The following is an 8,417-nucleotide window of genomic DNA, read 5'->3' as shown; positions in this document are numbered from 1 at the left end:
GGGGTTTAAATGGAGAGAAAATGTTTTGAGAAATGATGTACAAATACGCTTTACACAATTGATGTGTGTATGGATTGGGATAACAGTTTTATGAGCCCCTAATAAAATGTTTAAAAAAACAAAACAAAACAAAAAAAAAACTATCCATCAATCAATCAATAAAACTAAATTTAAAAAGCAAGAAACTCTGTACCTAATAAGCAATAATTCTCAATGGAGATACTGGGTCTCCAGAGAAAAAAGTTGAGTTGAAAATGAAACGCTCCGTGCCCCATCTTCTCTCTCTCTCTTCAGGGTGAGCCTGTTCCGCGGACCATCAATCATGTCCTCCAAGAACGTTCCCCTCCTCTCGCCACTCTGCCCTTCCCAGGCTGGCAGTAGATATTGGCTGCAATTCCAAGCATCTCAGCAGACATCTCCATAAGCAGAGGAAGAAGAAGAACATGTATTTGTGGTTTCCTCTCAGGAGTGAGGACCGTTCTCCCGAAAGGCGTATGATCAAGAATATACACAGAAAGCATCTTGCTGTGCCATAGCCCAGGCGAGCTTGTATCTCCCCACGCTTCAAACACATAGAATGCTTCTTCATGACTAGGCTCCAAGGTCCAGGGTTAAGATCCTTGTGGAAAAACTTTGAGTATGTTTCTGACTGCAGTCCTACAAGACTCACAGGACACTTGCTCTCTCCTTTAATTGCCTTTCTGAGGTTCGACTCGAAAGTTCCTTCAACCCGGATTTCTTTGACTCCCCTCTCTTCTGGGGGGCCCTTGCTCAGACGTGCTTCCTTCCATAGCTCCACTCAGAACAGAACCACTCCTGTCTCCTTTGCTTTGGAGCTCCTGCTTGCAGTTTAGATGGGAGATCACAGGTGCCCAAGAAAATGGAGGATGCCCCGGGGAAGCTCTTTCCCAATCGCTCATAACTCTAGTCCCCTCTTCATCATGGTCCTGTTTCTTTTTCCACCCATCTTTAATTCGCTAACAAGTCTGGGGCACCCCAGGGACCCCAGACCATGCTCACTGTCACCTAGACCCTTGATTACACTTGGCTCTTCCATCTGCTTTCTTCTGCGTTGCAGATTGAGTGGAATCAACTGTTCAGTGTTGTCAGTTCTTTGTCTCCCACCCCCAGGCTTGGCTTCTGACTTACTCCGTTGTTCAGAAAACTGGAGGCCCCCTTGTCTCCACTGGCAGTGCCTGAGGCCTTGGCAGTTTTCCTCATCACCAACGAGCAATCAGCTGCTCGGTGTCTACAAGCAGCCTTTTTTACGTTGAAAGAGATGGATTCTGACTCAGGGAGACCTGTGCTCTACAGGGGTTCACTGGCTGAAGTTTGGAAGTAGATTGACAGGCTTTTCTTCCAAGACACCTGTGGGTGGACTCAACCCTCTATTGTTTTGGTTAGCAGCAAGTGAACTAACTGTCTGCCCTGACAGCAGCTCCTCATACGGCATTATTAGTGCAAGCCAAGTGGATACAACTAGGGGCTTGAGTGAGTGTCAAGCCTTTTCCTCTCTTATTAAGCTCAAAGAATACTCTGTCATCGGGTTGGTAAGCCCTTTATAACATGCCTAGTAAGCCAAGTACCTTTCATTATTTTCTCTTTGCTTCTGAATCCCCTCTGATAGTCTTGCTCATTTCTCCTTCCAGATGAATTCTATAATTTTGCTTAGTTCTAGGAAACCTATGGTTGGGTGTTTTATTGACATGGAATCACACTTATGCTTTCATCTGTGAAGAATTTACAGCTTTATAAAAGTCACAGTGTTCCCACATCCAGGAAATGAATATCAATTTCTACTGATTCCAGCAATTTTGTTTACTTCCTGTGTTAGTCTGGGTACTTTAGAGAAACAAATCCACAGAAACTCATGTTTTCTGTGAGAGTTTTATATAAAGGTTAAGTGCACATCAAGAAAACATCTCAACCCAGGGCTGCCCACGCCCACAAGTCCAACATTAACCCATTAACCCGTATGTCTGACACCAATCCACAAAATCCTCCTCCATCTCACAAAACAGACGCAATGACGCCAACTGCAGGAGGAAAGCCGAGTCACTGAATATGTAAACATCTCAGCGCTGACAAGGGTCTCCACACGGCTGCTCCAGCACCCAGGGCTGCATCGGGGTAGGTCCATGTGGCTTCTCCTTGGGAATGTCTTGCAGAAAGTGAGCCTTGCCAGCTGAAGCAGGGAACTGGCTAAGGCAGCTTCACCCTGGTCCGACCATCAGAAAGCAAGAGACCCGAGAACTAGAAAGGCGAGGCTCACTGAGCCATTTATCCTTCTGCCCTTCAATTAACCCCACATGTGTTTATCGGTCAGGTTGGCACAATGCACTAACTACCTTACTTCCCAAGAGCATGATGGCACAAACTGTTGATGCTCCCATATCCTTTTGGCCCACCTGCGTTTACCTGTCACTGAGGTGTTGACATCATCCCATCTTGAAAGTGGAACCTTTCTTCTCTGCTTGAGGCTTTCCTTGGGCACTGTCTGAGCTTGCTCTTCCCGGCATAGAAACTCCACTCCAGCTGACTGTCATTGAGAGTCAGTTCTGACTCAGGGAGATGCTTTAGGACAGGGTAGAACTGCTCCGGTGGGTTTCTAAGACTGTAACTCTTGCTTTTCCTCCAATGGTTTATTGGCCCATAATTCACATATCACACAATCCAGTAGTTCAATCATATCAAGAAGAGTTGCACACTCTTCACCACAATCAGTTTTAGAACATTTTCTTCATTCTTGCACTCATCATTAGCTCCCCATTTCCCCCCAACCCCAACTGCCATACCCACCTGAAACAACTAATCTAGTTACTGTGTCTGTAGATTTACCTATCCTGGATTTCCTATACAGAAAAAACGTTTAAAAAAACACACGCAACCCCTCCCCCCAATTAACAATAATAACAAAGTAAAACAAATAAAACCCTTAATTAAAAAGAAAGCTGAAAATATTAAAAACGAGAACAAATTTAAACGGATCATAAGGAAGCAGCAAACGCTAGGGTGCTAAATTTTAACCTAATTGCATCTGCAACAACCCACTTTCCAATGCTTTCTTCATGATAGCAAGGCTATTCACATCCCTGGTTCATGGTCATGAGGGGGTGCGGGCGGGGGTGGGTGGGTGGGGCTATACGGGTTACCAGGGACTTAATCCTTAATCCATGTGCACTTCCCTTTCATTAAAATGAATCAAAGAGAGACCAAATGATATTACATTTTGACTTAGCTACGTTGGTCGTCATCGACTTTACAGCGCTCTCTGTCTGATAACAGGGCTATTCACATCCCTTGAGTATGTTCAGAGGGAATTCACCAGAGGCTTAATTCGTGTGTGGACCCTGCAAATGGGCTTTGGGCTTCCACTGTCATCCATAGCCTTCTGCAAAGCAGGCTTTCACAATTTAAGCTCTGATGCCATTCCCTCCTTCAGATTTAGATCGTATTATTTGCAGTCCTTGGATCACACAGGCTGGTGTGCTTCTTCCATGTGGACCTAGTTGATGCCTCACTTAGATGGCTGCTTGTTTGAAGACAAACCTTTAAGACCCTGGACACGATCGTTTCTGATAGCTGGGCACTATCTACTTTCTTCACCACACTTTACTATATAGCAAAGCGATCTTTTCAGGAGGGCAAGTAGCAAGCAGGGTCGTGTTATAAGAACTAATTGTTCTTGTATTGGGGCTAGCATTAAGGGTAAGTCCAAAATCCATTCATGTATCTATAGTATACATGTCTCTGGTTCACCTTACCGATATCCCTGTCATTTGTATGTTAGAGAACATTATCACTCATCTCTCTGGTGCATCACTAGCACTGACATGAAACCAGTGCTGATTCATAGAGATCCTACAGGTCAGGGTAGAATTCCCCTCCGGAGACTGTAACTCTTTATGGGAATAGAAAGCCTCATCTTCCCCCCCTTGTTCCTCCCTGCAGAGTAGCTCCCCCAAATCTCCAGGAGCTGATACTTCCATGACAAGACGCATCAGTAGGAGATTGCTGTTGCTGGATAAATGCTCCAGGTTCCTCACCCTGCAGTCGGGAGACTGGAAGCAGATTCCCACCAGACCCTGGAAGAGTCCCACACACTTTCAGTGCTAATTGGTCCATGACCCTGTTGACCTTCAATCCATTCCAACTCATGAGAACTCCTTGTCTATACAGCAGACCTGTCCGACAGATTGTTCTTGGGGGTAATCTTTATGGAAGCAGATCAGCTCAGCAGGGCTTTCTTCCACGGTGCCAGGGTGGGTTCAAAACGCCAACTTGTAGGTTTGCAGTCAAGCGCAAACCATTTACCTTACCCAAGGACAATTGTCCCATGAACACTCCTTTACTGACCTTTCTTCCGTCCGTGTTTAGACTCCCCACTTCCTCACTGGAGCTTCCTGGAAACACCTCCTGAATAAACCACTTATACCCAAGTCTCAGTGTTGGCTTTTAGAGAACCAAAATGAAGAAACACATGTTATCATTTTCTTTAGAAAGGCCGTGCACACCCCTCATACTAAGCCTTGCTATTTTGATCCCTTGAGTTGCTGCAACAGAGTCTCACTCACTGGGATTCTGACTCATTGCCACTCTATTAGACAGAGTAGAATGGTGCCTGCGGGTTTCTGAGACTACTGCATATACTCGAGTATAAGCCGACCCGAGCATCAGCCGAGGCACCTAATTTTACCATAAAAACTGCATTAAAAATGTGCTGAAAAACTTGCCTTATACATGAGTATATACGGTAACTCTTTACGGGAGTAGAAAACTTCATCTTTCTCACTTGAAGCGACTGGGAGTTTTGAACCATTGACCTTGTAGTTCATAGCCCAATGTGTAACCATTAGCTACCAGGGCTCTTGCATCAGTGTAGATATCTTTTATAACCAGAAGTTTGACTGGAAGCCACCTCAGATTAACAAGACCTCGAGGCATCCCCGTGCAAATGCCTGCTACTTATCAAGGGAAGGAAGAATGGTTCTAATTCTCCATCTAAGCAAGCACTCCTGCAGGAGAAAGTCATGCAAGCATCTTTCAGTAGGAACTACTCGGATAGTAAGTAAAAGGGAAGAAAGTGAAATGCTTGCCTATGAATGAAAAGGCCAGTGGTTTGCAGCCATCAATTGCTCTGTGGGAGAAAGCTGAGGCCGGCTGCTTCTGTACAGATTCACAGCCTTGGGCACCCTATGAGGCAGCTCCACTTTATCCTCTCGTGTCACCACGGCAGCGATGGGCTTGCTAGTGGACGCTTGCGATGGGGTCATACGGCATATGGTCAGGAGACACACGTGACGAGAAAGCCTAGCCCCTGGAAGGATGATGATGGTTTGAGTGCAAGAGGGAAGGATTTGCATATTTCTAAGTGTAAGTGCCTGTCAACGTCGTGTAAACCACGTTTGCATAATCCTCGAGGTAGTTTTGCCACTTGGCCATATTCCTTGTGAAAAATTGCCTTTGTTTTCTCATGTGGACATCTAGTCTTTATTGCGGCATATAGATATGTAACACACAATTAGCCATTTCCACATTCTCCCTGTGGACCATTCAGTGACATGAGTTATGTTTACCACGGCGTCCAGCTGTTACTTATTCATATTTTAAGGAAGGGAATTGACTGAGGCACAGAGAGTTCCCCTCGCACCTGTGGCGGGCCTCGGTTGAGGGTCCCCAGTTCAGGAAAGTGGCTGGCAGAGCTTGGCCCCCGAAAGAGGTCCCTTGAGTTTCCGGCACTAGCCACTAGGTCACTCTAGTGGGAGTATCTGTATCCAGAGCAAAGGGACATGAAGGACTGCTTGCTTCTCGGAGGTTGTTCTGGGCAGCTGTGCAGGGAAGTCGGGCAACTTCTCTCTTTTCCAATCTGCTTCTTCAGTTCTACTTTGTCTCTTCCGAAAATGCTCTCGCTTTCTGTGCCTGGGCCTCTCCTCTGAGGGCAACCCTGTCCTCTCACCGCAGGGTAAGAAGCTAGTCCTCTGGTGCTATGCATGCCCCTTTAAGGGTTTAAGTTTCCCCAGGCTCTGTGTTCCTTGGGCATGAGATTCTGGTGGCCACCCCTCTCAGGAGCCCCCCTCCTCCACTTGGAGAAGACTTTTCTGAGGGGTGGCCAGCAAAGCATGACCTGGTAGCAAAGCCATCTTGTCCCCTGTTTTTGTCTCTCCAGGTCTAGGCCCTCTGCACAAATTTTGAGTCTTGTGTACGAGGCTGCTGGGAATGGGGGAAATGAAGAATTTCCCGAGAACCTTAGGGTTTCTAGTGAAACCAAGAAGAGAGAGGAAGAAGGAGTGCCCTCACTTCTGCCTGAGGCCCTGCATGGCTGTGCGGCTTGGGTGGTTCTCTCACACCTGGGAGTTTCCAGAACCTCAGCCGTGGCGACCTGGTGTAATTATCCCGTGTTGGAAATCCTCACCTTGATGATGTGAATGAGGCTGGATTCGAAGCAGTTATGTTTGTTCCTTAGGAGCCCTGGTGGCACTAGACGTTCTGGGTGTTCAGTTTCTAACTGCAAGGCAGTTGGATCAAACCTACCAGCTGCTCTGAAGGAGAAAGACGAGGCTGTCCGCTTTCATAAAGATTTCCAGCCTTGGAAACCCTGTCTAGAGTTGTGACTCCAGGCAGTGAGTCTTGGATTTTTTATGCTAATGAGACAGGATCTAAAGGATTAGGGAATATCTTATGTTAATATTTTTTGGAGCTATAAATAGGGTGAAGTCAGTGAGCAGAGATAGGAACCTAGAAAGAAGAACAGGTAGTAGAGCATATGGGGTCTCTACTGGGACCCCCCTCTGGTGTTGTTAAGTGCCGCCAAGTTGGTTCCAACCCATAGTGACCCTACGGGCCACACGGCCTGGTCCTGCCCCATCCTCTCAATAGTTCCCACACCCAAACCCATTGTTGTGGCCACTGTGTCAATCCCTCTCCCTTGAAGGCCTTCCTCTGTTTTGCTGCCCTCCTTTACCATACTTTACATACATACCACACTTCACCAAGGATGATGTCCTCTGGGCCTGGTCTCTCCTCACATCATGTCCAAAGCATGTAAGATGACTCTTGCCATCCTTGCCTCGAAGGAACACTCTGGCGACGCACTTCTTCCAAGAAAGGGTTTGTCCTTATGTCAACTAGACACTCCTGCCTAGGGGTGAAGTCCCACCCATCAGTCGTCACAGCCTGATGCTCCCTCCTAGAGCAAGATGGACAGAGATGACCTCTCTGTCCCTCTGCCTTCTTGCCTGCTGGAACCCAGCCTGCCTCGAAGGGTGGCTTCGTGTGGACCATCGGACCCTGAGAGCTGGCAGCCCCCTGCCACGTTCCCACTGACCGTGGATCCACATGACTCTACACCCACCGGCCTGGGCTTTTCTTGTTTCCTGGCTCACTTTTCTGCATCAGCAGCTTGTGGCGACACAGTCTGAAGAGGGACTTGTAGATCACATTACAGACGAGGATCCCGGATAGTCCCCCAGCCTATCTTTAGTGCTCTTTCCTCCTATTGAGATCCTTAGCTCTCGTCATGTATAAATGGAGGCAATGTCAAGAAAAATGTCCTTGATACAATCATTTAACAAGGAAGCTATTTCCTCCTTCATGCTCTTCCCCATCTCTGCTAAATACAACACCCTCAAAGCTCAAATAAGATTTGTTTATGGTTCCAGTCTCATCGAAGTTATTCTCCACCGCATTAGAAATAGATCCTGTTTCCGATGGACTCCAGGTTCTTAGATGTTGGGTCGATAAGGTAAATCTTCAAACCCTGGGTGATATCGCTCCGGGTACAGCGGGTCCTCCCAGTCACCTGGGCTCAGTTGTTCTCACGAGGGCAATGGTGAGGAAGCAATCCTCTGTGCCTTCAGTGGGGTTTGTGTCTCTTGGCTGTCCTGTTGCCAGCCACCAGCCTTTCCACCTGTCACTCTGACCATAGTATTCTTTTTTTTTCACACCTTCCCCATGGTGTGACATCCTCTTGTTGTCTCACACATTAAAATTCTAACTCCGCACCCATGGACCCTCTCCCAATTTATTGTCTCAATCTTGTTTCAACGTGTGGTTTATTTCCCGTGAGAGGCATGTAAAGATTGTAAGTGCTTTAATTTTTAGAGGACAGTTTTTTGTTTGAGGGCAGCTGCCTGTCAAGACTGAACTAAGAGCCGGGTCAGCTTTAGGAGAATTATAGTTGCTTGGGTCAAGAGTGGAAAATGCCAGGACAATTTTAAATGAGTGTCATCTAAAAAAAAAAAAAGAAGTTAATGGAATACAGTGGAAGTGCCATTAGCAAGATGAATATAGGAATGGCTGGAACGCATCTCAAAGCTCAAGTTCAGCAGGGATCACTCATTCTGTTTTTAATCCTGTTGGATAAAGACAATGGGGGTGATGTCAGGTTGGAAATGCTGCCATTGGTGGCACCCGGAAGT

Source organism: Echinops telfairi, unplaced genomic scaffold (genome assembly GCF_000313985.2).
Source record: "Echinops telfairi isolate 266 unplaced genomic scaffold, ASM31398v2 ScPeMD7_5592;HRSCAF=6446, whole genome shotgun sequence".
Taxonomy (NCBI): domain Eukaryota; kingdom Metazoa; phylum Chordata; class Mammalia; order Afrosoricida; family Tenrecidae; genus Echinops; species Echinops telfairi.
Note: the sequence above shows the minus strand (reverse complement) of the source record.